The sequence below is a fragment of the Dama dama genome, unplaced genomic scaffold (assembly GCF_033118175.1).
Source record: "Dama dama isolate Ldn47 unplaced genomic scaffold, ASM3311817v1 ptg000182l, whole genome shotgun sequence".
In the NCBI taxonomy this organism is placed as follows: Eukaryota; Metazoa; Chordata; class Mammalia; order Artiodactyla; family Cervidae; genus Dama; species Dama dama.
Window position 1 is genome coordinate 2,893,113 of NW_026870982.1, and position 24,033 is coordinate 2,917,145.

The window sequence follows — 24,033 nt, forward strand, 5'->3', positions numbered from 1 at the left end:
AAGCTCTCATCTCGAGTTGATTTGGGGTCCAGGGAGCCCTTTCGTGTTGCTCCAGTGACTTCAGGATGCCTCTAGACTTGAGACAGTGATCTTGGGTTTTCTCTGGAGTGCCATCAAGGAAATCAAGGCTCCTTTCACGTTTCATGTGGAACACGGAATTGCTCTGCACGCAGTGCAGGGGAATCGGGCCTCATCTCGCGGCGAGGGAGAAGTCTCATGGTTTTTCTCGAGTTGCGGCCGGAACCTGGGGTATATTCTCGAGTTACGACGGGGAGGGCCCTTCCAGACACGTGTTCGTTCAGCGACGTCAGGATTCCTGCCTAGGTGTGCGGGACACCTCGGGATTCTCCTCGAGTCTTGGCATGGCAATTGGGACGCGTCTCCACGTGAGGCGGGAGACACAGGGTCCCTTTCCACGTGCCACAGGGATCCTGGGACTCCTATGCATTTTCAAGAGGAGTCAGGCATCGTCTCCTTTGGAAGCATTGATCTCCGCGGACCTCTCGAGTTTTCAAAGGATGTGAGGCCTCCGATCGCGATGAGGCGGAGAACTAGGTCTTTCTCTGTGGTCTCCACAGGGGAATCAGACATCTCTTCGTCTTGGGAGATGCAAGACGAGCCTGCATTCAATTCACTGCAGGGATATCCGGCCTTACTTTGAGTCAGAGCATCTCGGTGTCCATTCCACTTGAAGCCACAAACTCAGGGTCCCTCTCACATACCTGGAGCTGAGAGAAGCCTCCTCTTGAGGTGCTTGTGGAATGTTGGTATTCCTCTTGAGTCGAAGCCAGGGACGAAGCTCTCATCTCGAGTTGATTTGGGGTCCACGTAGAGCTTTCGTGTTGCTCCAGTGACCTCAGGATCCCTCTAGACTTGAGACAGTGATCTTGGGTTTTCTCTGGAGTGCCATCAAGGAAATCAAGGCTCCTTTCACGTTTGATGTGGAACACGGAATTGCTCTGCACGCAGTGCAAGGGAATCGGGACTCATCTCGCGGCGAAGGGGAAGTCTCATGGTTTTTCTCGAGTTGCGGCTGGAACCTGGGGTATTGTCTCGAGTTTCAACGGAGAGGGCCCTTCCAGACACGTGTTTGTTCAGCGAAGTCAAGACTGCTGCATAGGTGCGAGGGACACCTCGGGATTCTCCTCGAGTCTTGCGATGGCAATTGGGACGCGTCTCCACGTGAGGCGGGAGACCCAGTGTCCCTTTCCACGTGCCACAGGGATCCTGGGACTCCTATCCATTTTCAAGAGGAGTCAGGCATCGTCTCCTTTGGAAGCATTGATCTCCGCGGACCTCTCGAGTTTTCAAAGGATGTGAGGCCTCCGGTCGCGATGAGGCGGAGATCTAGGTCTTTCTCTGTGGTCTCCACAGGGGATTCAGACATCCCTTTGTCTTTGGAGATGCAAGACGTGCCTGCATTCAATTCACTGCAGGGATATCCGGCCGAACTTCGAGTCAGAGCATATCGGTGTCCATTCCACTTGAGGCCACAAACTCAGGGTCCCTCTCACATACCTGTAGCTTAGAGAAGCCTCCTCTTGAGGTGCTTGTGGAAAGTTGGTATTCCTCTTGAGTTGAAGCCAGGGACTAAGCTCTCATCTCGAGTGGATTTGGGGTCCACGGAGCCCTTTCGTGTTGCTCCAGTGACCTCAGGATCCCTCTAGACTTCAGACAGTTATCATGGGTTTTCTCTGGAGTGCCATCAAGAAAATCAAGGCTCCTTTCACGTTTGATGTGGAACACGGAATTGCTCTGCACGCAGTGCAGGAGAATCAGGCCTCATCTCGCGGCGAGGGGGAAGTCTCATGCTTTTTCTCTAGTTGCGGCCAGAACCTGGGGTATATTCTCGAGTTACGACGGGGAGGGCCCTTCCTGACACGTGTTTGTTCAGCGACATCAGGACTCCTGCCTAGGTGCGAGGGACACCTCGGGATTCTCCTCGAGTCTTGGCATGGCAATTGGGATGCGTCTCCCCGTGAGGCGGGAGACCCAGTGTCCCTTTCCACGTGCCACAGTTATCCTGGGACTCCTATCCATTTTCAAGAGGAGTCAGGCATCGTCTCCTTTGGAAGCATTGATCTATGCGGACCTCTCGAGTTTTCAAAGGATGTGAGGCCTCCGGTCGCGATGAAGCGGAGGACTAGGTCTTTCTCTGTGGTCTCCACAGGGGATTCAGACATCCCTTCGTCTTGGGCGATGCAAGATGAGCCTGCATTCAATTCACTGCAAGGATATCCAGCATTAGTTCGAGTCAGAGCATATCGGTGTCCATTCCACTTGAGGCCACACACTCAGGGTCCCTCTCACATACCGGTAGCTGAGAGAAGCCTTTTCTTGAGGTGCTTGTGGAAAGTTGGTATTCCTCTTGAGTCGAAGCCAGGGACTAAGCTCTCATCTCGAGTTGATTTGGGGTCCACATAGCCCTTTCGTGTTGCTCCAGTGACCTCAGGATCCCTCTAGACTAGAGCCAGTGATCTTGGGTTTCCTCTGGAGTGCCATCAAGGAAATCAAGGCTCCTTTCAGGTTTGAGGTGGAACACGGAATTGCTCTGCACGCAGTGCAGGGGAATCGGGCCTCATCTCGCGGCGAGGGGGAAGTCTCATGGTTTTTCTCAAGTTGCGGCCGGAACCTGGGGTATATTCTCGAGTTAGGACGGGGAGGGCCCTTCCAGACACGTGTTAGTTCAGCGACGTCAGGACTCGGGCCTAGGTGCGAGGGACACCTCGGGATTCTCCTCGAGTCTTGGCATGGCAATTGGGACGCCTCTCCACGTGAGGCGGGAGACCAAGGGTCCCTTTCTACATGCCACAGGGATCCTGGGACTCCTATCCATTTTCAAGAGGTGTCAGGCATCATCTCCTTTGGAAGCATTGATCTCCGCGGACCTCTCGAGTTTTCAAAGGAAGTGAGCCTCCGGTCGCGATGAGGTGGAGAACTAGGTCTTTCTCTGTAGTCTCCACAGGGGATTCAGACATCCCTTCGTCTTGGGAGATGCAAGACGAGCCTGCATTCAATTCACTGCAGGGATATCCGGCCTTACTTCGAATCAGTGCATCTCGTTGTCCATTCCACATGAGGCCACAAACTCAGTGTCCCTGTCACATACCTGTGGCTGAGAGAAGACTCCTCTTGAGGTGCCTGTGGAAAGTTGGAATTCCTCTTGAGTCGAAGCCAGGGACTAAGTTCTCATCTCGAGTTGATTTGGGGTCCACGGAGCCCTTTCGTGTTGCTCCAGTGACCTCAGGATCCCTCTAGACTTGAGACAGTGATCTTGGGTTTTGTCTGGGGTGCCATCAAGGAAATCAAGGCTCCTTTCACGTTTGATGTGGAACACGGAATTGCTCTGCACACAGTGCAGGGGAATCGGGCCTCATCTCGCGGTGAGGGGGAAGGCTCATGGTTTTTCTCGAGTTGCGGCCGGAACTTGGGGTATATTCTCGAGTTACGACGGGGAGGGCCCTTCCAGACACGTGTTTGCTCAGCGACGTCAGGACTCCTGCCTAGGTGCGAGGGACACCTCGGGATTCTCCTCGAGTCTTGGCATGGCAATTGGGATGCGTCTCCACGTGAGGCGGGAGACCCAGGGTCCCTTTCCACGTGCCACAGGGATCCTGGGACTCCAATCCATTTTCAAGAAGAGTCAGGCATCGTCTCCTTTGGAAGCATTGATCTCCGCGGACGTCTCGAGTTTTCAAAGGATGTGAGGCCTCCGGTCGCGATGAGGCGGAGGACTAGGTCTTATTCTGTGGTCTCCACAGCGGATTCAGACATCCCTTCGTCTTGGGAGATGCAAGATGAGGCTGCATTCAATTCACTGCAGGGATATCCGGCCTTACTTCGAGTCAGAGCATCTCAGTGTCCATTCCACTTGAGGCCACAAACTCAGGGTCCCTCTCACGTACCTGTAGCTGAGAGAAGCCTCCTCTTGAGGTGCTTGTGAAAAGTTGGTATTCCTCTTGAGTCGAAGAAAGGGACTAAGCTCTCATCTCGAGTTGATTTGGGGTCCACGGAGCCCTTTCGTGTTGCTCCAGTGACCTCAGGATCCCTCTAGACTTGAGCCAGTGATCTTGGGTTTTCTCTGGAGTGCCATCAAGGAAATCAAGGCTCCTTTCACGTTTGATGTGGAACACGGTATTGCTCTGCACGCAGTGCAGTGGAATCGGGCCTCATCTCGCGGCGAGGGGGAAGTCTCATGGTTTTTCTCGAGTTGCGGCCGGAACCTGGGGTATATTCTCGAGTTACGACAGGGAGGACCCTTCCAGACACGTGTTTGTTCAGCGACGTCAGGACTCCTGCCTAGGTGCGAGGGACAACTCGGGATTCTCCTCGAGTCTTGGCATTGCAATTGGGACGCGTCGCCACGTGAGGCGGGAGACCCAGGGTCCCTTTCCACGTGGCACAGATATCCTGGGACTCCTATCCATTTTCAAGAGGAGTCAGGCATCGTCTCCTTCGGAAGTATTGATCTCAACGGACCTCTCGAGTTTTCAAAGGATATGAGGCCTCCGGTCGCGAGGAGGCGGAGGACTAGGTCTTTCTCTGTGGTCTCCACAGAGGATTCCTACAACCCTTCGTCTTGGGAGATGCGGGACGAGCCTGCATTCAATTCACTGCAGGGATATCCGGCCTTACTTCGAGTCAGACCATCTCGGTGTCCATTCCACTTGAGGCCACAAACTCAGGGGCCCTCTGACATACCTGTAGCTGAGAGAAGCCTCCTCTTGAGGTGCTTGTGGAAAGTTGGTATTCCTCTTGAGTCGAAGCCAGGGACTAAGCTCTCATCTCGAGTTGATTTGGCGTCCACGGAGCCCTTTCTTGTTGCTACAGTGACCTCAGGATCCCTCTAGACTTGAGACAGTGATCAGTTTTCTCTGGAGTGCCATCAAGGAAATCAAGGCTCCTTTCACGTTTGATGTGGAACACGGAATTGCTCTGCACACAGTGCAGGGGAATCGGGCCTCATCTCGTGGCGAGGGGGAAGTCTCACGGTTTTTCTCGAGTTGCGGCCGGAACCTGGGGTATATTCTCGAGTTACGATGGGGAGGGCAATTCCAGATATTTATTTGTTCAGCAACGTCAGGACTCCTGCCTAGGTGCGAGGGACACCTCGGGATTCTCCTCGAGTCTTGTCATGGCAATTGGGACGCGTCTCCACGTGAGGCGGGAGACCCAGTGTCCCTTTCCACGTGCCACAGGGATCCTGGGACTCCTATGCATTTTCAAGAGGAGTCAGGCATCGACTCCTTTGGAAGCACTGATCTCCGCGATCCTCTCGAGTTTTCAAAGGATGTGAGGCCTCCGGTCGCAATGAGGCGGAAAATTAGGTCTTTCTCCGTGGTCTCCACAGGGCATTCAGACATCCCTTGTCTTGGGAGATGCAAGACGAGCCTGCATTCAATTCACGGCAGGGATATCCGGCCTTACTTCGAGTCACAGCATCTCGGTGTCCATTCCACTTGAGGCCACAAACTCAGGGTCCCTCTCACATACCTGTAGCTGACAGAAGCCTCCTCTTGAGGTGCTTGTGGAAAGTTGGTATTCCTCTTGAGTCGAAGCCAGGGACTAAGCTCTCATCTCGAGTTGATTTGGGGTCCACGGAGCCCTTTCGTGTTGCTCCAGTGACCTCAGGATCCCTCTAGACTTGAGACAGTGATTTTGGGTTTACTCTGGAGTGCCATCAAGGAAATCAAGACTCCTTTCACGTTTGATGTGGAACACGGAATTGCTCTGCACGCAGTGCAGGTGAATCGGGCCTCATCTCGTGGCGAGGGGGAAGTCTCATGGTTTTTCTCGAGTTGCGGGCGGAACCTGTGGTATATTCTCGAGTTACGACGGGGAGGGCCCTTCCAGACACGTGTTTGTTCACCGACGTCAGGACTCCTGCCTAGGTTCGAGGGACACCTCGGGATTCTCCTCGAGTCTTGGCATGGCAATTGGGACGCGTCTCCACGTGAGGCGGGAGACCCAGTGTCCCTTTCCACGTGCCACAGGGATCCTGGGCCTCCTATCCATTTTCAAGAGGAGTCAGGCATCGTCTCCTTTGGAAGCATTGATCTCCGCGGACCTCTCGAGTTTTCAAAAGATGTGAGGCCTCCGGTCGCGATGAGGCGGAAAACTAGGTCTTTCTCAGTGGTCTCCACAGGGCATTCAGACATCCCTTCGTCTTAGGAGATGCAAGACGAGCCTGCATTCAATTCACTGCAGGGATATCCGGCCTTACTTTGAGTCAGAGCATCTCGGTGTCCATTCCACTTGAGTCCACAAACTCAGGGTCCCTCTCACATACCTGTAGCTGAGAGAAGCCTCCTCTTGAGGTGCTTGTGGAAAGTTGGTATTCCTCTTGATTCGAAGCCAGCGACGAAGTTCTCATCACGAGTTGATTTGGGGTCCACGGAGCACTTTCGTGTTGCTACAGTGACCTCAGGATCCCTGTAGACTTGAGGCAGTGATTTTGGGTTTTCTCTGGAGTGCCATCAAGGAAATCAAGGCTCCTTTCACGTTTGATGTGGAACACGGAATTGCTCTGCATGCAGTGCAGGGGAATCGGGTCTCATCTCGTGGCGAGGGGGAAGTCTCATTGTTTTTCTCGAGTTGCGGCCGGAACCTGGGGTATATTCTCGAGTTACGATGGGGAGGGCAATTCCAGATATTTATTTGTTCAGCAACGTCAGGACTCCTGCCTAGGTGCGAGGGACACCTCGGGATTCTCCTCGAGTCTTGTCATGGCAATTGGGACGCGTCTCCACGTGAGGCGGGAGACCCAGTGTCCCTTTCCACGTGCCACAGGGATCCTGGGACTCCTATGCATTTTCAAGAAGAGTCAGGCATCGACTCCTTTGGAAGCACTGATCTCCGCGATCCTCTCGAGTTTTCAAAGGATGTGAGGCCTCCGGTCGCAATGAGGCGGAAAATTAGGTCTTTCTCCGTGGTCTCCACAGGGCATTCAGACATCCCTTGTCTTGGGAGATGCAAGACGAGCCTGCATTCAATTCACGGCAGGGATATCCGGCCTTACTTCGAGTCACAGCATCTCGGTGTCCATTCCACTTGAGGCCACAAACTCAGGGTCCCTCTCACATACCTGTAGCTGACAGAAGCCTCCTCTTGAGGTGCTTGTGGAAAGTTGGTATTCCTCTTGAGTCGAAGCCAGGGACTAAGCTCTCAGCTCGAGTTGATTTGGGGTCCACGGAGCCCTTTCGTGTTGCTCCAGTGACCTCAGGATCCCTCTAGACTTGAGACAGTGATTTTGGGTTTACTCTGGAGTGCCATCAAGGAAATCAAGACTCCTTTCACGTTTGATGTGGAACACGGAATTGCTCTGCACGCAGTGCAGGGGAATCGGGCCTCATCTCGCGGCGAGGGGGAAGTCTCATGGTTTTTCTCGAGTTGCGGCCGGAACCTGTGGTATATTCTCGAGTTACGACGGGGAGGGCCCTTCCAGACACGTGTTTGTTCAGCGACGTAGGACTCCTGCCTAGGTTCGAGGGACACCTCGGGATTCTCCTCGAGTCTTGGCATGGCAATTGGGACGCGTCTCCACGTGAGGCGGGAGACCCATGGTCCCTATCCACGTGCCACAGGGATCCTGGGACTCCTATCCATTTTCAAGAGGAGTCAGGCATCGTCTCCTTTGGAAGCATTGATCTCCGCAGACCTCTCGAGTTTTCAAAGGATGTGAGGCCTCCCGTCGTGATGAGGCGGAGGACTAGGTCTTTCTCTGTGGTCTCCACAGAGGATTCAGACATCCCTTCGTCTTGGGAGATGCAACACGAGCCTGCATTCAATTCACTGAAGGGATATCCGGCCTTACTTCGAGTCAGAGCATCTCGGTGTCCATTCCACTTGAGGCCACAAATTCAGGGTCCCTCTCACATACCTGTAGCTTAGAGAAGCCTCCTCTTAAGGTGCTTGTGGAAAGTTAGTAGTCCCCTTGAGTCGAAGCCAAGGACTAAGCTCTCATCTCGAGTTGATTTGGGGTCCAGGGAGCCCTTTCGTGTTGCTCCAGTGACTTCAGGATGCCTCTAGACTTGAGACAGTGATCTTGGGTTTTCTCTGGAGTGCCATCAAGGAAATCAAGGCTCCTTTCACGTTTCATGTGGAACACGGAATTGCTCTGCACGCAGTGCAGGGGAATCGGGCCTCATCTCGCGGCGAGGGAGAAGTCTCATGGTTTTTCTCGAGTTGCGGCCGGAACCTGGGGTATATTCTCGAGTTACGACGGGGAGGGCCCTTCCAGACGCGTGTTCGTTCAGCGACGTCAGGACTCCTGCCTAGGTGTGCGGGACACCTCGGGATTCTCCTCGAGTCTTGGCATGGCAATTGGGACGCGTCTCCACGTGAGGCGGGAGACACAGGGTCCCTTTCCACGTGCCACAGGGATCCTGGGACTCCTATGCATTTTCAAGAGGAGTCAGGCATCGTCTCCTTTGGAAGCATTGATCTCCGCGGACCTCTCGAGTTTTCAAAGGATGTGAGGCCTCCGATCGCGATGAGGCGGAGAACTAGGTCTTTCTCTGTGGTCTCCACAGGGGAATCAGACATCTCTTCGTCTTGGGAGATGCAAGACGAGCCTGCATTCAATTCACTGCAGGGATATCCGGCCTTACTTTGAGTCAGAGCATCTCGGTGTCCATTCCACTTGAAGCCACAAACTCAGGGTCCCTCTCACATACCTGGAGCTGAGAGAAGCCTCCTCTTGAGGTGCTTGTGGAATGTTGGTATTCCTCTTGAGTCGAAGCCAGGGACGAAGCTCTCATCTCGAGGTGATTTGGGGTCCACCGAGCCCTTTCCTGTTGCTCCAGTGACCTCAGGATCCCTCTAGACTTGAGACAGTGATTTGGGTTTTCTCTGGAGTGCCATCAAGGAAATCAAGGCTCCTTTCACGTTTGATGTGGAACACGGAATTGCTCTGCATGCAGTGCAGGGGAATCGGGTCTCATCTCGTGGCGAGGGGGAATTCTCATTGTTTTTCTCGAGTTGCGGCCGGAACCTGGGGTATATTCTCGAGTTACGATGGGGAGGGCAATTCCAGATATTTATTTGTTCAGCAACGTCAGGACTCCTGCCTAGGTGCGAGGGACACCTCGGGATTCTCCTCGAGTCTTGTCATGGCAATTGGGACGCGTCTCCACGTGAGGCGGGAGACCCAGTGTCCCTTTCCACGTGCCACAGGGATCCTGGGACTCCTATGCATTTTCAAGAGGAGTCAGGCATCGACTCCTTTGGAAGCACTGATCTCCGCGATCCTCTCGAGTTTTCAAAGGATGTGAGGCCTCCGGTCGCAATGAGGCGGAAAATTAGGTCTTTCTCCGTGGTCTCCACAGGGCATTCAGACATCCCTTGTCTTGGGAGATGCAAGACGAGCCTGCATTCAATTCACGGCAGGGATATCCGGCCTTACTTCGAGTCACAGCATCTCGGTGTCCATTCCACTTGAGGCCACAAACTCAGGGTCCCTCTCACATACCTGTAGCTGACAGAAGCCTCCTCTTGAGGTGCTTGTGGAAAGTTGGTATTCCTCTTGAGTCGAAGCCAGGGACTAAGCTCTCATCTCGTGTTGATTTGGGGTCCACGGAGCCCTTTCGTGTTGCTCCAGTGACCTCAGGATCCCTCTAGACTTGAGACAGTGATTTTGGGTTTACTCTGGAGTGCCATCAAGGAAATCAAGACTCCTTTCACGTTTGATGTGGAACACGGAATTGCTCTGCACGCAGTGCAGGGGAATCGGGCCTCATCTCGCGGCGAGGGGGAAGTCTCATGGTTTTTCTCGAGTTGCGGCCGGAACCTGTGGTATATTCTCGAGTTACGACGGGGAGGGCCCTTCCAGACACGTGTTTGTTCAGCGACGTAGGACTCCTGCCTAGGTTCGAGGGACACCTCGGGATTCTCCTCGAGTCTTGGCATGGCAATTGGGACGCGTCTCCACGTGAGGCGGGAGACCCATGGTCCCTATCCACGTGCCACAGGGATCCTGGGACTCCTATCCATTTTCAAGAGGAGTCAGGCATCGTCTCCTTTGGAAGCATTGATCTCCGCAGACCTCTCGAGTTTTCAAAGGATGTGAGGCCTCCCGTCGCGATGAGGCGGAGGACTAGGTCTTTCTCTGTGGTCTCCACAGAGGATTCAGACATCCCTTCGTCTTGGGAGATGCAACACGAGCCTGCATTCAATTCACTGAAGGGATATCCGGCCTTACTTCGAGTCAGAGCATCTCGGTGTCCATTCCACTTGAGGCCACAAATTCAGGGTCCCTCTCACATACCTGTAGCTTAGAGAAGCCTCCTCTTAAGGTGCTTGTGGAAAGTTAGTAGTCCCCTTGAGTCGAAGCCAAGGACTAAGCTCTCATCTCGAGTTGATTTGGGGTCCAGGGAGCCCTTTCGTGTTGCTCCAGTGACTTCAGGATGCCTCTAGACTTGAGACAGTGATCTTGGGTTTTCTCTGGAGTGCCATCAAGCAAATCAAGGCTCCTTTCACGTTTCATGTGGAACACGGAATTGCTCTGCACGCAGTGCAGGGGAATCGGGCCTCATCTCGCGGCGAGGGAGAAGTCTCATGGTTTTTCTCGAGTTGCGGCCGGAACCTGGGGTATATTCTCGAGTTACGACGGGGAGGGCCCTTCCAGACACGTGTTCGTTCAGCGACGTCAGGATTCCTGCCTAGGTGTGCGGGACACCTCGGGATTCTCCTCGAGTCTTGGCATGGCAATTGGGACGCGTCTCCACGTGAGGCGGGAGACACAGGGTCCCTTTCCACGTGCCACAGGGATCCTGGGACTCCTATGCATTTTCAAGAGGAGTCAGGCATCGTCTCCTTTGGAAGCATTGATCTCCGCGGACCTCTCGAGTTTTCAAAGGATGTGAGGCCTCCGATCGCGATGAGGCGGAGAACTAGGTCTTTCTCTGTGGTCTCCACAGGGGAATCAGACATCTCTTCGTCTTGGGAGATGCAAGACGAGCCTGCATTCAATTCACTGCAGGGATATCCGGCCTTACTTTGAGTCAGAGCATCTCGGTGTCCATTCCACTTGAAGCCACAAACTCAGGGTCCCTCTCACATACCTGGAGCTGAGAGAAGCCTCCTCTTGAGGTGCTTGTGGAATGTTGGTATTCCTCTTGAGTCGAAGCCAGGGACGAAGCTCTCATCTCGAGTTGATTTGGGGTCCACGTAGAGCTTTCGTGTTGCTCCAGTGACCTCAGGATCCCTCTAGACTTGAGACAGTGATCTTGGGTTTTCTCTGGAGTGCCATCAAGGAAATCAAGGCTCCTTTCACGTTTGATGTGGAACACGGAATTGCTCTGCACGCAGTGCAGGGGAATCGGGCCTTATCTCGCGGCGAGGGGGATGTCTCTTGGTTTATCTCGAGTTGCGGCCGGAACCTGGGGTATATTCTCGAGTTACGCCGGGGAGGGCCCTTCCAGACACGTGTTTGTTCAGCGACGTCAGGACTCCTGCCTAGGAGCGGTTGACACTTCGGGATTCTCCACGAGTCTTGGCATGGCAATTGGGACGCGTCTCCATGTGAGGCGGGAGACCCAGGGTCACATTCCACGTATCACAGGGACCCTGCGACTCCTATCCATTTTCAAGAGGAGTCAGGCATCGTCTCCTTTGGAAGCATTGATCTCCGCAGACCTCTCGAGTTTTCAAAGGATGTGAGGCCTCCGCTCGCGATGAGACGGAGAATTAGGTCTTACTCTGTTGTCTCCACAGGGGATTCAGACATCCCTTCATCTTGGGAGATGCAAGACGAGCCTGCATTCAATTCACTGCAGGGATATCCGGCCTTACGTCGAGTCAGAGCATCTCGGTGTCCATTGCACTTGAGGCCACAAACTCAGGGTCCCTCTCACATACCTGTAGCTGAGAGAAGCCTCCTCTTGAGGTGCTTGTGTAAAGTTGGTATTCCTCTTGAGTCGAAGCCAGGGACTAAGCTCTCATCTCTAGTTGATTTGGGGTCCGCGGATCCCTTTCGTGTTGCTCCAGTGACCTCAGGATCCCTCTAGACTTGAAACAGTGATCTTGGGTTTTCTCTGGAGTGCCATCAAGGAAATCAAGGCTCCTTTCACGTTTGATGTGGAACACGGAATTGCTCTGCACGCAGTCCAGGGGAATCGGGCATCATGTTGCGGCGAGGGGGAAGTCTCATGGTTTTTCTTGAGTTGCGGCCGAACCTGGGGTATATTCTCGAGTTAGGACGGGGAGGGCCCTTCCAGACACGTGTTTGTTCAGCGACGTCAGGACTCCTGCCTAGGAGCGAGGAACACCTCAGGATTCTCCTCGAGTCTTGGCATGGCTATTGGGAGGCATCTCCACGTGAGGCGGGAGTCCCAGGGTCCCTTTCCACGTTCCACAGGGATCCTGGGACTCCTATCCATTTTCAAGAGGAGTCAGGCATCGTCTCCTTTGGAAGCGTTGATCTCCGCGGACCTCTCGAGTTTTCAAAGGATGTGAGGCCTCCGCTCGCGATGAGGCGGAGTACTCGGTCTTTCTCTGTCATCTCCACAGGGGATTCAGACATCCCTTCGTCGTGCGAGATGCAAGACGAGCCTGCATTCAATTCACTGCAGGGATATCCGGCCTTACTTCGAGTCAGAGCATCTCGGTGTCCATTCCACTTGAGGCCACAAACTCAGGGTCCCTCTCACGTACCTGTAGCTGAGAGAAGCCTCCTCTTGAGGTGCTTGTGGAAAGTTGGTATTCCTCTTGAGTCGAAGCCAGGGACTAAGCTCTCATCTCGAGTTGATTTGGGGTCCACGGAGCCCTTTCTTGTTGCTCCAGTGACCTCAGGATCCCTCTAGACTTGAGACAGTGATCTTGGGTTTTCTCTGGAGTGCCATCAAGGAAATCAAGGCTCCTTTCACGTTTGATGTGGAACACGGAATTGCTCTGCTCGCAGTTCAGGGGAATCGGGCCTTATCTCGCGGCGAGGGGAAGTCTCTTGGTTTTTCTCGAGTTGCGGCCGGACCCTGGGGTATATTCTCGAGTTACGATGGGGAGGGCCCTTCCAGACACGTGTTTGGTCAGCGATGTCAGGACTCCTGCCTAGGTGCGAGGGACACCTCGGGATTCTCCTCGAGTCTTGGCATGGCAATTGGGACGCGTCTCCACGTGAGGCGGGAGACCCAGGGTCCCTTTCCACGTGCCACAGGGATCCTGGGACTCCTATCCATTTTCAGGAGGAGTCAGGCATCGTCTCTTTTGGAAGCACTGATCTCTGAAGACCTCTCGAGATTTCAAAGGATGTGAGGCCTCCGGACGCGATGAGGCGGAGGACTAGTTCTTTCTCTGTCGTCTCCACAGGGGATTCAGACAACCCTTCGTCTTGGGAGATGCAAGACGAGCCTGCATTCAATTCACTGCAGGGATATCCGGCCTTCCTGCGAGTCAGAGCATCTCGGTGTCCATTCCACTTGAGGCCACAAACTCAGGGTCCCTCTCACATACCTGTAGCTGAGAGAAGCCTCCTCTTGAGGTGCTTGTGGAAAGTTGGTATTCCTCTTGCGTCAAAGCCAGGGACTTGGTTCTCATCTCGAGTTGATTTGGGGTCCACGGAGCCCTTTCGTGTTGCTCCAGTGACCTCAGGATCCCTATAGACTTGAGACAGTGATCTTGGGTTTTCTCTGGAGTGCCATCAAGGAAATCAAGGCTCCTTTCTCATTTGATGTGGAACACGGAATTGCTCTGCACGCAGTGCAGGGGAATCGGGCCTTATCTCGCGGCGAGGGGGATGTCTCTTGGTTTTTCTCGAGTTGCGGCCGGAACCTGGGGTATATTCTCGAGTTACGCCGGGGAGGGCCCTTCCAGACACGTGTTTGTTCAGCGACGTCAGGACTCCTGCCTAGGAGCGGTTGACACTTCGGGATTCTCCACGAGTCTTGGCATGGCAATTGGGACGCGTCTCCATGTGAGGCGGGAGACCCAGGGTCACATTCCACGTATCACAGGGACCCTGCGACTCCTATCCATTTTCAAGAGGAGTCAGGCATCGTCTCCTTTGGAAGCATTGATCTCCGCAGACCTCTCGAGTTTTCAAAGGATGTGAGGCCTCCGCTCGCGATGAGACGGAGAATTAGGTCTTACTCTGTTGTCTCCACAGGGGATTCAGACATCCCTTCATCTTGGGAGATGCAAGACGAGCCTGCATTCAATTCACTGCAGGGATATCCGGCCTTACGTCGAGTCAGAGCATCTCGGTGTCCATTGCACTTGAGGCCACAAACTCAGGGTCCCTCTCACATACCTGTAGCTGAGAGAAGCCTCCTCTTGAGGTGCTTGTGTAAAGTTGGTATTCCTCTTGAGTCGAAGCCAGGGACTAAGCTCTCATCTCTAGTTGATTTGGGGTCCACGGATCCCTTTCGTGTTGCTCCAGTGACCTCAGGATCCCTCTAGACTTGAAACAGTGATCTTGGGTTTTCTCTGGAGTGCCATCAAGGAAATCAAGGCTCCTTTCACGTTTGATGTGGAACACGGAATTGCTCTGCACGCAGTCCAGGGGAATCGGGCATCATGTTGCGGCGAGGGGGAAGTCTCATGGTTTTTCTTGAGTTGCGGCCGAACCTGGGGTATATTCTCGAGTTAGGACGGGGAGGGCCCTTCCAGACACGTGTTTGTTCAGCGACGTCAGGACTCCTGCCTAGGAGCGAGGAACACCTCAGGATTCTCCTCGAGTCTTGGCATGGCTATTGGGAGGCATCTCCACGTGAGGCGGGAGTCCCAGGGTCCCTTTCCACGTTCCACAGGGATCCTGGGACTCCTATCCATTTTCAAGAGGAGTCAGGCATCGTCTCCTTTGGAAGCGTTGATCTCCGCGGACCTCTCGAGTTTTCAAAGGATTTGAGGCCTCCGCTCGCGATGAGGCGGAGTACTCGGTCTTTCTCTGTCATCTCCACAGGGGATTCAGACATCCCTTCGTCGTGCGAGATGCAAGACGAGCCTGCATTCAATTCACGGCAGGGATATCCGGCCTTACTTCGAGTCAGAGCATCTCGGTGTCCATTCCACTTGAGGCCACAAACTCAGGGTCCCTCTCACGTACCTGTAGCTGAGAGAAGCCTCCTCTTGAGGTGCTTGTGGAAAGTTGGTATTCCTCTTGAGTCGAAGCCAGGGACTAAGCTCTCATCTCGAGTTGATTTGGGGTCCACGGAGCCCTTTCTTGTTGCTCCAGTGACCTCAGGATCCCTCTAGACTTGAGACAGTGATCTTGGGTTTTCTCTGGAGTGCCATCAAGGAAATCAAGGCTCCTTTCACGTTTGATGTGGAACACGGAATTGCTCTGCTCGCAGTTCAGGGGAATCGGGCCTTATCTCGCGGCGAGGGGGAAGTCTCTTGGTTTTTCTCGAGTTGCGGCCGGACCCTGGGGTATATTCTCGAGTTACGATGGGGAGGGCCCTTCCAGACACGTGTTTGGTCAGCGATGTCAGGACTCCTGCCTAGGTGCGAGGGACACCTCGGGATTCTCCTCGAGTCTTGGCATGGCAATTGGGACGCGTCTCCACGTGAGGCGGGAGACCCAGGGTCCCTTTCCACGTGCCACAGGGATCCTGGGACTCCTATCCATTTTCAGGAGGAGTCAGGCATCGTCTCTTTTGGAAGCACTGATCTCTGCAGACCTCTCGAGATTTCAAAGGATGTGAGGCCTCCGGACGCGATGAGGCGGAGGACTAGTTCTTTCTCTGTCGTCTCCACAGGGGATTCAGACAACCCTTCGTCTTGGGAGATGCAAGACGAGCCTGCATTCAATTCACTGCAGGGATATCCGGCCTTCCTGCGAGTCAGAGCATCTCGGTGTCCATTCCACTTGAGGCCACAAACTCAGGGTCCCTCTCACGTACCTGTAGCTGAGAGAAGCCTCCTCTTGAGGTGCTTGTGGAAAGTTGGTATTCCTCTTGAGTCGAAGCCAGGGACTAAGCTCTCATCTCGAGTTGATTTGGGGTCCACGGAGCCCTTTCTTGTTGCTCCAGTGACCTCAGGATCCCTCTAGACTTCAGACAGTGAGCTTGGGTTTTCTCTGGATTGCCATCAAGGAAATCAAGGCTCCTTTCACGATTGATGTGGAACACGGAATTGGTCTGCAGGCAATGCAGGCGAATCGGGCCTCATCTCGCGGCGAGGGGGAAGTCTCATGGTTTTTCTCGAGTTGCGGCCGGAACCTGGGGTATATTCTCGAGTTACGACGGGGAGGGCCCTTCTAGACACGTGTTTGTTCAGCGACACCAGAACTCCTGCCTAGGTGCGAGGGACACCTCGGGATTCTCCTCGAGTCTTGGCATGGCATTTGGGCCGCGTCTCCACGTGAGGCGGGAGACCCAGGGTCCCTTTCCACGTGCCACAGGGATCCTGGGACTCCTATCCATTTTCAAGAGGAGTCAGGCATCGTCTCCTTTGGAAGGATTGATCTCCGCGGACCTCTCGAGTTTTCAAAGGATGTGAGGCCTCCGGTCGCGTTGAGGTGGAGGACTAGTTCTTTCTCTGTGTTCTGCACAGGGGATTCAGACATCCCTTCGTCTTGGGAGATGCAAGACGAGCCTGCATTCACTTCACTGCAGGGATATCCGGCCTTACTTCGAGTCAGAGCATCTCGGTGTCCATTCCACTTGAGGCCACAAACTCAGGGTCCCTCTCACATACCTGTAGCTGAGAGAAGCCTCCTCTTGAGGTGCTTGTGGAAAGTTGGTATTCCTCTTGAGTCGAAGCCAGGGACTAAGCTCTCATCTCGAGTTGATTTGGGGTCCACGGAGCCCTTTCGTGTTGCTACAGTGAACGCAGGATCCCTCTAGACTTGAGACAGTGATTTTGGTTTTTCTCTGGAGTGCCATCAATGAAATCAAGGCTCCTTTCATGTTTGATTTTGAACACGGAATTGCTCTGCACGCAGTGCAGGGGAATCGGGCCTGATCTCGCGGCGAGGGGGAAGCCTCATGGTTTTTCTCGAGTTGCGGCTGGAACCTGGGGTATATTCTTGAGTTACGACGGGGAGCGCCCTTCCAGACACGTGTTTGTTCAGCGACGTTAAGAACCCTGCCTAGTTGCGAGGGACACCTCGGGATTCTCCTCAAGTCTTGGCATGGCAATTGGGACACGTCTCCCCGTGAGGCTGGATACCCAGAGTCCCTTTCCATGTACCACAGGGATCCTGGGACTCGTATCCATTTTCAAGAGGAGTCAAGCATCTTCTCCTTTGGAAGCATTTATCTCCGCGGACCTCTCGAGTTTTCAAAGGATGTGAGCCCTCGGTCGCGATGAGCTGGAGAACTAGGTCTTTCTCTGTGGTCTCCACAGGGGATTCAGACATCCCTTCATTTGGGAGATGCAAGACGAGCCTGCATTCAATTCACTGCAGGATTATACGGCCTTACTTCGAGTCAGAGCATCTCGGAGTCCATTCCACTTGAGGCCACAAAATCAGGGTCCCTCTCACATACCTGTAGCTGAGAGAAGCCTCCTCTTGAGGTGCTTGTGGAAAGCTGGTATTCCTCTTGAGTCGAAGCCAGGGACTAAGCTCTCATCTCGAGTTGATTTGGGGTCCACGGAGCCCTATCGTGTTTCTACAGTGACCTCAGGATCCCTTTAGACTTGAGAGAGTGATATTGCTTTTTCTCTGGAGTGCCATCAAGGAAATCAAGCCTCCTTTCATGTTTGATGTGGAACACAGAATTGCTCTACACAGAGCGCAGGGAAATAGGGCCTCATCTCACGGCGAGGGGGAAGTCGCATGGTTTTTCTCGAGTTGCGGCCGGAACCTGGGGTATATTCTCGAGTTACGACGGGGAGGGCCCTTCCAGACACGTGTTTGTTCAGCGACCTCAGGACTCCTGCCTAGGTGCGAGGGACACCTCGGAATTCTCCTCGAGTCTTGGCATGGCAATTGGGATGCGTCTCCACGGGAAGCGGGAGACCCAGGGTCCCTTTCCACGTGTCACAGGGATCCTGGGACTCCTATCCATTTTCAAGAGGAGTCAGGCATCGTCTCCTATGGAAGCATTGAGCTCCGCGGACCTCTCGAGTTTTCAAAGGATGTGAGGCCTCCGGTCGCGATGAGCTGGAGAATTAGGTCTTTCTCTGTGGTCTCCACAGGGGATTCAGACATCCCTTCGTCTTGGGAGATGCAAGACGAGCCTGCATTCAATTCACTGCAGGGATATCCGGCCTTACTTCGAGTCAGAGCATCAAGGTGTCCATTCCACTTGAGGCCACAAACTCAGGGTCCCTCTCTCATACCTGTAGCTGAGAGAAGCCTCCTCTTGAGGTGCTTGTGGAAAGTTGGTATTCCTCTTGAGTCGAAGCCCAGGGCTAAGCTCTCATCTCGAGTTGATTTGGGGTCCACGGGGCCCTTTCATATTGCTACAGTGAACTCAGGATCCCTCTAGACTTGAGACAGTGATCTTGCCTTTCCTCTGGAGTGCCATCAAGGAAATCAAGGCTCCTTTCATGTTTGATGTGGAACACGGAATTGCTCTGCACGCAGTGCATGGCAATCGGGCCTCATCTCGCGGCGAGGGGGAAGTCTCATGGTTTTTCTCGAGTGGCGGCCGGAACCTGGGGTATATTCTCGAGTTACGATGGGGAGGGCCCTTCAGGACGCGTGTTTTTTCAGTGACGTCAGGACTCCTGCCTAGGTGCGAGGGACACCTCGGGATTCTCCTCGAGTCTTGGCATGGCAATTGGGACGCGTCTCCCCGTGAGGCTGGAGACTCAGGGTACCTTTCCACGTGCCACAGGGATCCTGGGACTCCTATCCATTTTCAAGAGGAGTCAGGCATCGTCTCCTTTGGAAGCATTGATCTCCGCGGACCTCTCGAGTTTTCAAAGGATGTCAGGCTCCGGTCCCGAAGAGGCGGAGAACTAGGTCTTTCTCTGTGGTCTCCACAGGGGATTCAGACATCCGTTTGTCTTGGGAGATGCAAGACGAGCCTGCATTCAATTCACTGCAGGGATATCTGGCCTTACTTCGAGTCAGAGCATTTCGGTGTCCTTTTCAGTTGAGGCCACAAACTCAGGGTCCCTCTCACATACCTGTAGCTGAGAGAAGCCTCCACTTGAGATGCTTGTGGAAAGTTGGTATTCCTCTTGAGTCGAAGCCAGGGACTAAGCTCTCATCTCGAGTTGATTTGGGGTCCACGGAGCCCTTTCGTGTTTCTCCAGTGACCTCAGGATCCCTCTAGACTTGACACAGTGATCTTGCTTTTTCTCTGGAGTGCCATCAAGGAAATCAAGCCTCCTTTCATGCTTGATGTGGTACACGGAATTGCTCTACACAGAGCGCAGGGAAATCGGGCCTCATCTCACGGCGAGGGGGAAGTCTCATGGTTTGTCTCGAGATGCGGCCGGACCCTGGGGTATATTCTCGAGTTACGACGGGGAGGGCCCTTCCGGACACGTGTCTGTACAGCGTCTTCTAGACTCCAGCCTATGTGCGAGGGACACCTCGGAATTCTCCTCGAGTCTTGGCATGGCTATTGGGACGCGTGTTCACGTGAAGCGGGAGACCCAGTGTCCCCGTCCATGTGGACAGGGATCCTGGGACTCCTATTCATTTTCAAGAGGAGTCAGGCATCGTCTCCTTGGGAAGCATTGATCTCTGCGGACCTTTCGAGTTTTCAAAGGATGTGAGGCCTCCGGTCGCCATGAGGCTGAGAACTAGGTCTTTCTCTGTGGTCTCCACAGGGGATTCAGACATCCCTTCATCTTGGGAGATGCAAGACGAGCCTGCATTCAATTCACTGCAGGGATATCCGGCCTTACTTCGAGTCAGGGCATCTCGGTGTCCATTCTACTTGAGGCCACAAACTCAGGGTCCCTCTCACATACCTGTAGCTGAGAGAAGCCTCCTCTTGAGGGGCTTGTGGAAAGTTCGTATTCCTCTTGAGTCGAAGCCAGGGACTAAGCTCTCATCTCGAGGTGATTTGGGGTCCACGGAGCCCTTTCGTGTTGCTCCAGTGACCTCAGGATCCCTCTAGACATGAGACAGTGATCTAGGGTTTTCTCTGGAGTGCCATCAAGGAAATCAAGGCTCCTTTCACGTTTGATGTGGAACACGGAATTGCTCTGCGCGCAGTGCAGGGGAATCGGGGCTCATCTCGCGACGAGGGGGAAATCTCATTGTTTTTCTCGAGTTGCGGCCAGAACCTGTGGTATATTCTCGAGTTACGACGGGGAGGGCCCTTCCAGACACGTGTTTGTTCAGCTACGTCAGGACTCCTGCCTAGGTGCGAGGGACAGCTCGGGATTCTCCTCGAGGCTTGGCATGGCAATTGGGACGCGGCTCCACGTGAAGCGGGAGACCCAGAGTCCCCGTCCATGTGGACAGGGATCCTGGGACTCCTATCCATTTTCAAGAGGAGTCAGGCATCGTCTCCTTTGGAAGCATTGATCTCCACGGACCGCTCGAGTTTTCAAAGGATGTGAGGCCTCCGGTCGCCATGAGGCTGAGAACTAGGTCTTTCTCTGTGGTCTCCACAGGGGATTCAGACATCCCTTCGTCTTGGGAGATGCAAGACGAGCCTGCATTCAATTCCCTGCAGGGATATCCGGCCTTACTTCGAGTCAGAGCATCTCGGTGTCCATTCCACTTGAGGCCACAAACTCAGGGTCCCTCTCACATACCTGTAGCTGAGAGAAGCCTCCTCTTGAGGTGCTTGTGGATAGTTGGTATTCCACTTTAGTCCTAGCCAGGGAATAAGCTCTCATCTCGAGTTTATTTGGGGTCCACGGAGCCCTTTCGTGTTGCTCCAGTGACCTCAGGTTCCCTCTAGACTTGAGACAGTGACTTTTGGTATTCTCTGGAGTGCGATCAAGGAAATCAAGGCTCCTTTCACGTTTGATTTGGAACACGGAATTGCTCTGCACGCAGTGCAGGGGAATCGGGCCTCATGTCGCGGCAAGTGGGAAGTCTCATGGTTTTTCTCGAGTTGCGGCCGAAACCTGGGGTATATTCTCGAGTTACGACGGGGAGGGCCCTTTCAGACACGTGTTTGTTCAGCCACGTCAGGACTCCTGCCTAGGTGCGAGGGACACCTCGGGATTCTCCTCGAGTCTTGGCATGGCAATTGGGACGCGTCTCCACGTGAGGCGGGAGACCCAGTGTCCCTTTCCACGAGCCACAGGGATCCTGGGCCTCCTATCCATTTTCAAGAGGAGTCAGGCATCGTCTCCTTTGGAAGCATTGATCTCCGCGTACCTCTCGAGTTTTCAAAGGATGTGAGGCCTCCGGTCGCCATGAGCCCGAAATCTAGGTCTTTCTCTGTGATCTCCACAGGGGATTCAGACATCCCTTCGTCTTGGGAGATGCAAGACGAGCCTGCATTCAATTCACTCTAGGGATATCCTGCCTTACTTCGAGTCACAGCGTCTCGGTGTCCATTCCACGTGAGGCCACAAACTCAGGGTCCATCTCACATACCTGTAGCTGAGAGAAGCCTCCTCTTGAGGTGCTTGTGGAAAGTTGGTATTCCTCTTGAGTCGAAGCCAGGGACTAAGCTTTCATCTCGAGTTGCTTTGGGGTCCACGGACCACTTTCGTGTTGCTACAGTGACCTCAGGATCCCTCTAGACTTGAGACTGTGATCTTGGGTTTTCTCTGGAGTGCCATCAAGTAAATCAAGGCTCCTTTCACGTTTGATGTGGAAAACGGAATTGCTCTGCATGCAGTGCAGGGGAATCGGGCCTCATCTCGCGCCGAGGGGGATGTCTCATGGTTTTTCTCGAGTTGAGGCCGGAACCTGGGGTATATTCTCGAGTTACGACGGGGAGGGCCCTTCCAGACACGTGTTTGTTCAGCGACGTCAGGACTCCTGCCTAGGTGCGAGGGACACCTCGTGATTCTCCTAGAGTCTTGGCATGGCAATTGGGACGTGTCTCCACGTGAGGCGGGAGACCCAGGGTCCCTTTCCACGTGCCACAGGGATCCTGGGACTCCTATCCATTTCCAAGAGGAGTCAGGCATCGTCTCCTTCGGAGGTACTGATCTCCGCAGACCTCTCGAGTTTTCAAAGTATATGAGGCCTCCGGTTGCATTGAGGTGGAGGACTAGGCCTTTCTCTGTGGTCTCCACAGGGGATTCAGACAACCCTTCGTCTTGGGAGATGCAAGACGAGCCTGCATTCAATTCACTGCAGGGATATCCGGCCTTACTTCGAGTCAGAGCATCTCGGTGTCCATTCCACTTGAGGCCACAAACTCAGGGCCCTCTCACATACCTGTAGCTGAGAGAAGCCTCCTCTTGAGGTGCTTGTGGAAAGTTGGTATTCCTCTTGACTCGAAGCCAGGGACTAAACTCTCATCTCGAGTTGATTTGGGGTCCATGGAGCCCTTTCGTGTTGCTCCAGTGACCTCAGGATCCCTCTAGACTTGAGACAGTGATCTTGCTTTTTCTCTGGAGTGCCATCAAGGAAATCAAGGCTCCTTTCACGTTTGATGTGGAACACGGAATTGCTCTGCATGCAGTGAAGGGGAATCGGGCCTCAACTCGGGGCGAGGGGGTAATCTCATGGTTTCTCTCGATTTGAGGCCGGAACCTGGGGTATATTCTCGAGTTACGATTGGGAGGATCCTTCCAGACACGTGTTTGTTCAGCGACGTCAGGACTCCTGCCTTGGTGTGAGGACACCTCGGGATTCTCCTCGAGTCTTGGCATGGCAATTGGGACGCGTCTCCACGTGAGGCGGGAGACCCGGGGCCCTTTCCACGTGCCACAGGGATCCTGGGACTCCTATCCATTTTCAAGAGGAGTCAGGCATCGTCTCCTTTGGAAGCATTGATCTCCGCGGACCTCTCGAGTTTTCAAAGGATGTGAGGCCTCTGGTCGCGATGAGGCGGAGAGCTAGGTCTTTCTCTGTGGTCTCCAAAGGGGATTCAGACATCCCTTCTTCTTGGGAGATACAAGAAAAGCCTGCTTTCAATTCACTGCAGGGATATCCGGCCTTACTTCGAGTCAGAGCATCTCGGTGTCCATTCCACTTGAGGCCACAAACTCAGGGTCCCTCTCACATACCTGTAGCTGAGAGAAGCCTCCTCTTGAGGTGCTTGTGGAAAGTTGGTATTCCTCTTGAGTCGAAGCCAGGGACTAAGCTCTCATCTCGAGTTGATTTGGGGTCCACGCAGACCTTTCGTGTTGCTTCAGAGACCTCAGGATCCCTCTAGACTTGAGACAGTGATCTTGGGTTTTCTCTAGAGTGCCATCAAGGAAATCAAGGCTCCTTTCACGTTTGATGTGGAACACGGAATTGTTCTGCATGCAGTTCATGGGAATCGGGCCTCATCTCGCGGCGAGGGGGAAGTCTCATGGTTTTTCTCGAGTTGCGGCCAGAACCTGGGGTATAATCTCGAGTTACGACGGGGAGGGCCCTTCCAGACCCGTGTTTGTTCAGCGACGTCAGGACTCCAGCCTAGGTGCGTGGGACACCTCGGGATTCTCCTCGAGTCTTGGCATGGCAATTGGGACGCGTCTCCACTTGAGGCGGGAGACCCAGTGTCCCTTTCCACGTGCCACAGGGATCCTGGGACTCATATCCATTTTAAAGAGGAGTTAGGCCTCGTCTCCTTGGGAAGCATTGATCTCCGCAGACCTCTCGAGTTTTCAAAGGATGTGAGGCCTCCGGTCGCGATGAAGTGGAGGACTAGTTCTTTCTCTGTCGTCTCCACAGGGGATTCAGACATCCCTTCGTCTTGGGAGATGCAAGACGAGCCTGCATTCAATTCACTGCAGGGATATCCGGCCTTAATTCGAGTCAGAGCATCTCGGTGTCCATTACACTTGAGGCCACAAATTCAGGGTCCCTCTGACATACCTGTAGCTGAGAGAAGCCTCCTCTTGAGGTGCTTATGGAAAGTTGGTATTCCTCTTGAGTCGAAGCCAGGAACTAAGCTCTCATCTCGAGTTGATTTGGGGTCCACGGAGCCCTTTCTTGTTGCTCCAGTGACCTCAGGATCCCTCTAGACTTGAGACAGTGATCTTGGGTTTTGTCTGGAGTGCCATCAAGGAAATCAAGGCTCCTTTCACGTTTGATGTACAACACGGAATTCCTCTGCAAGCAGT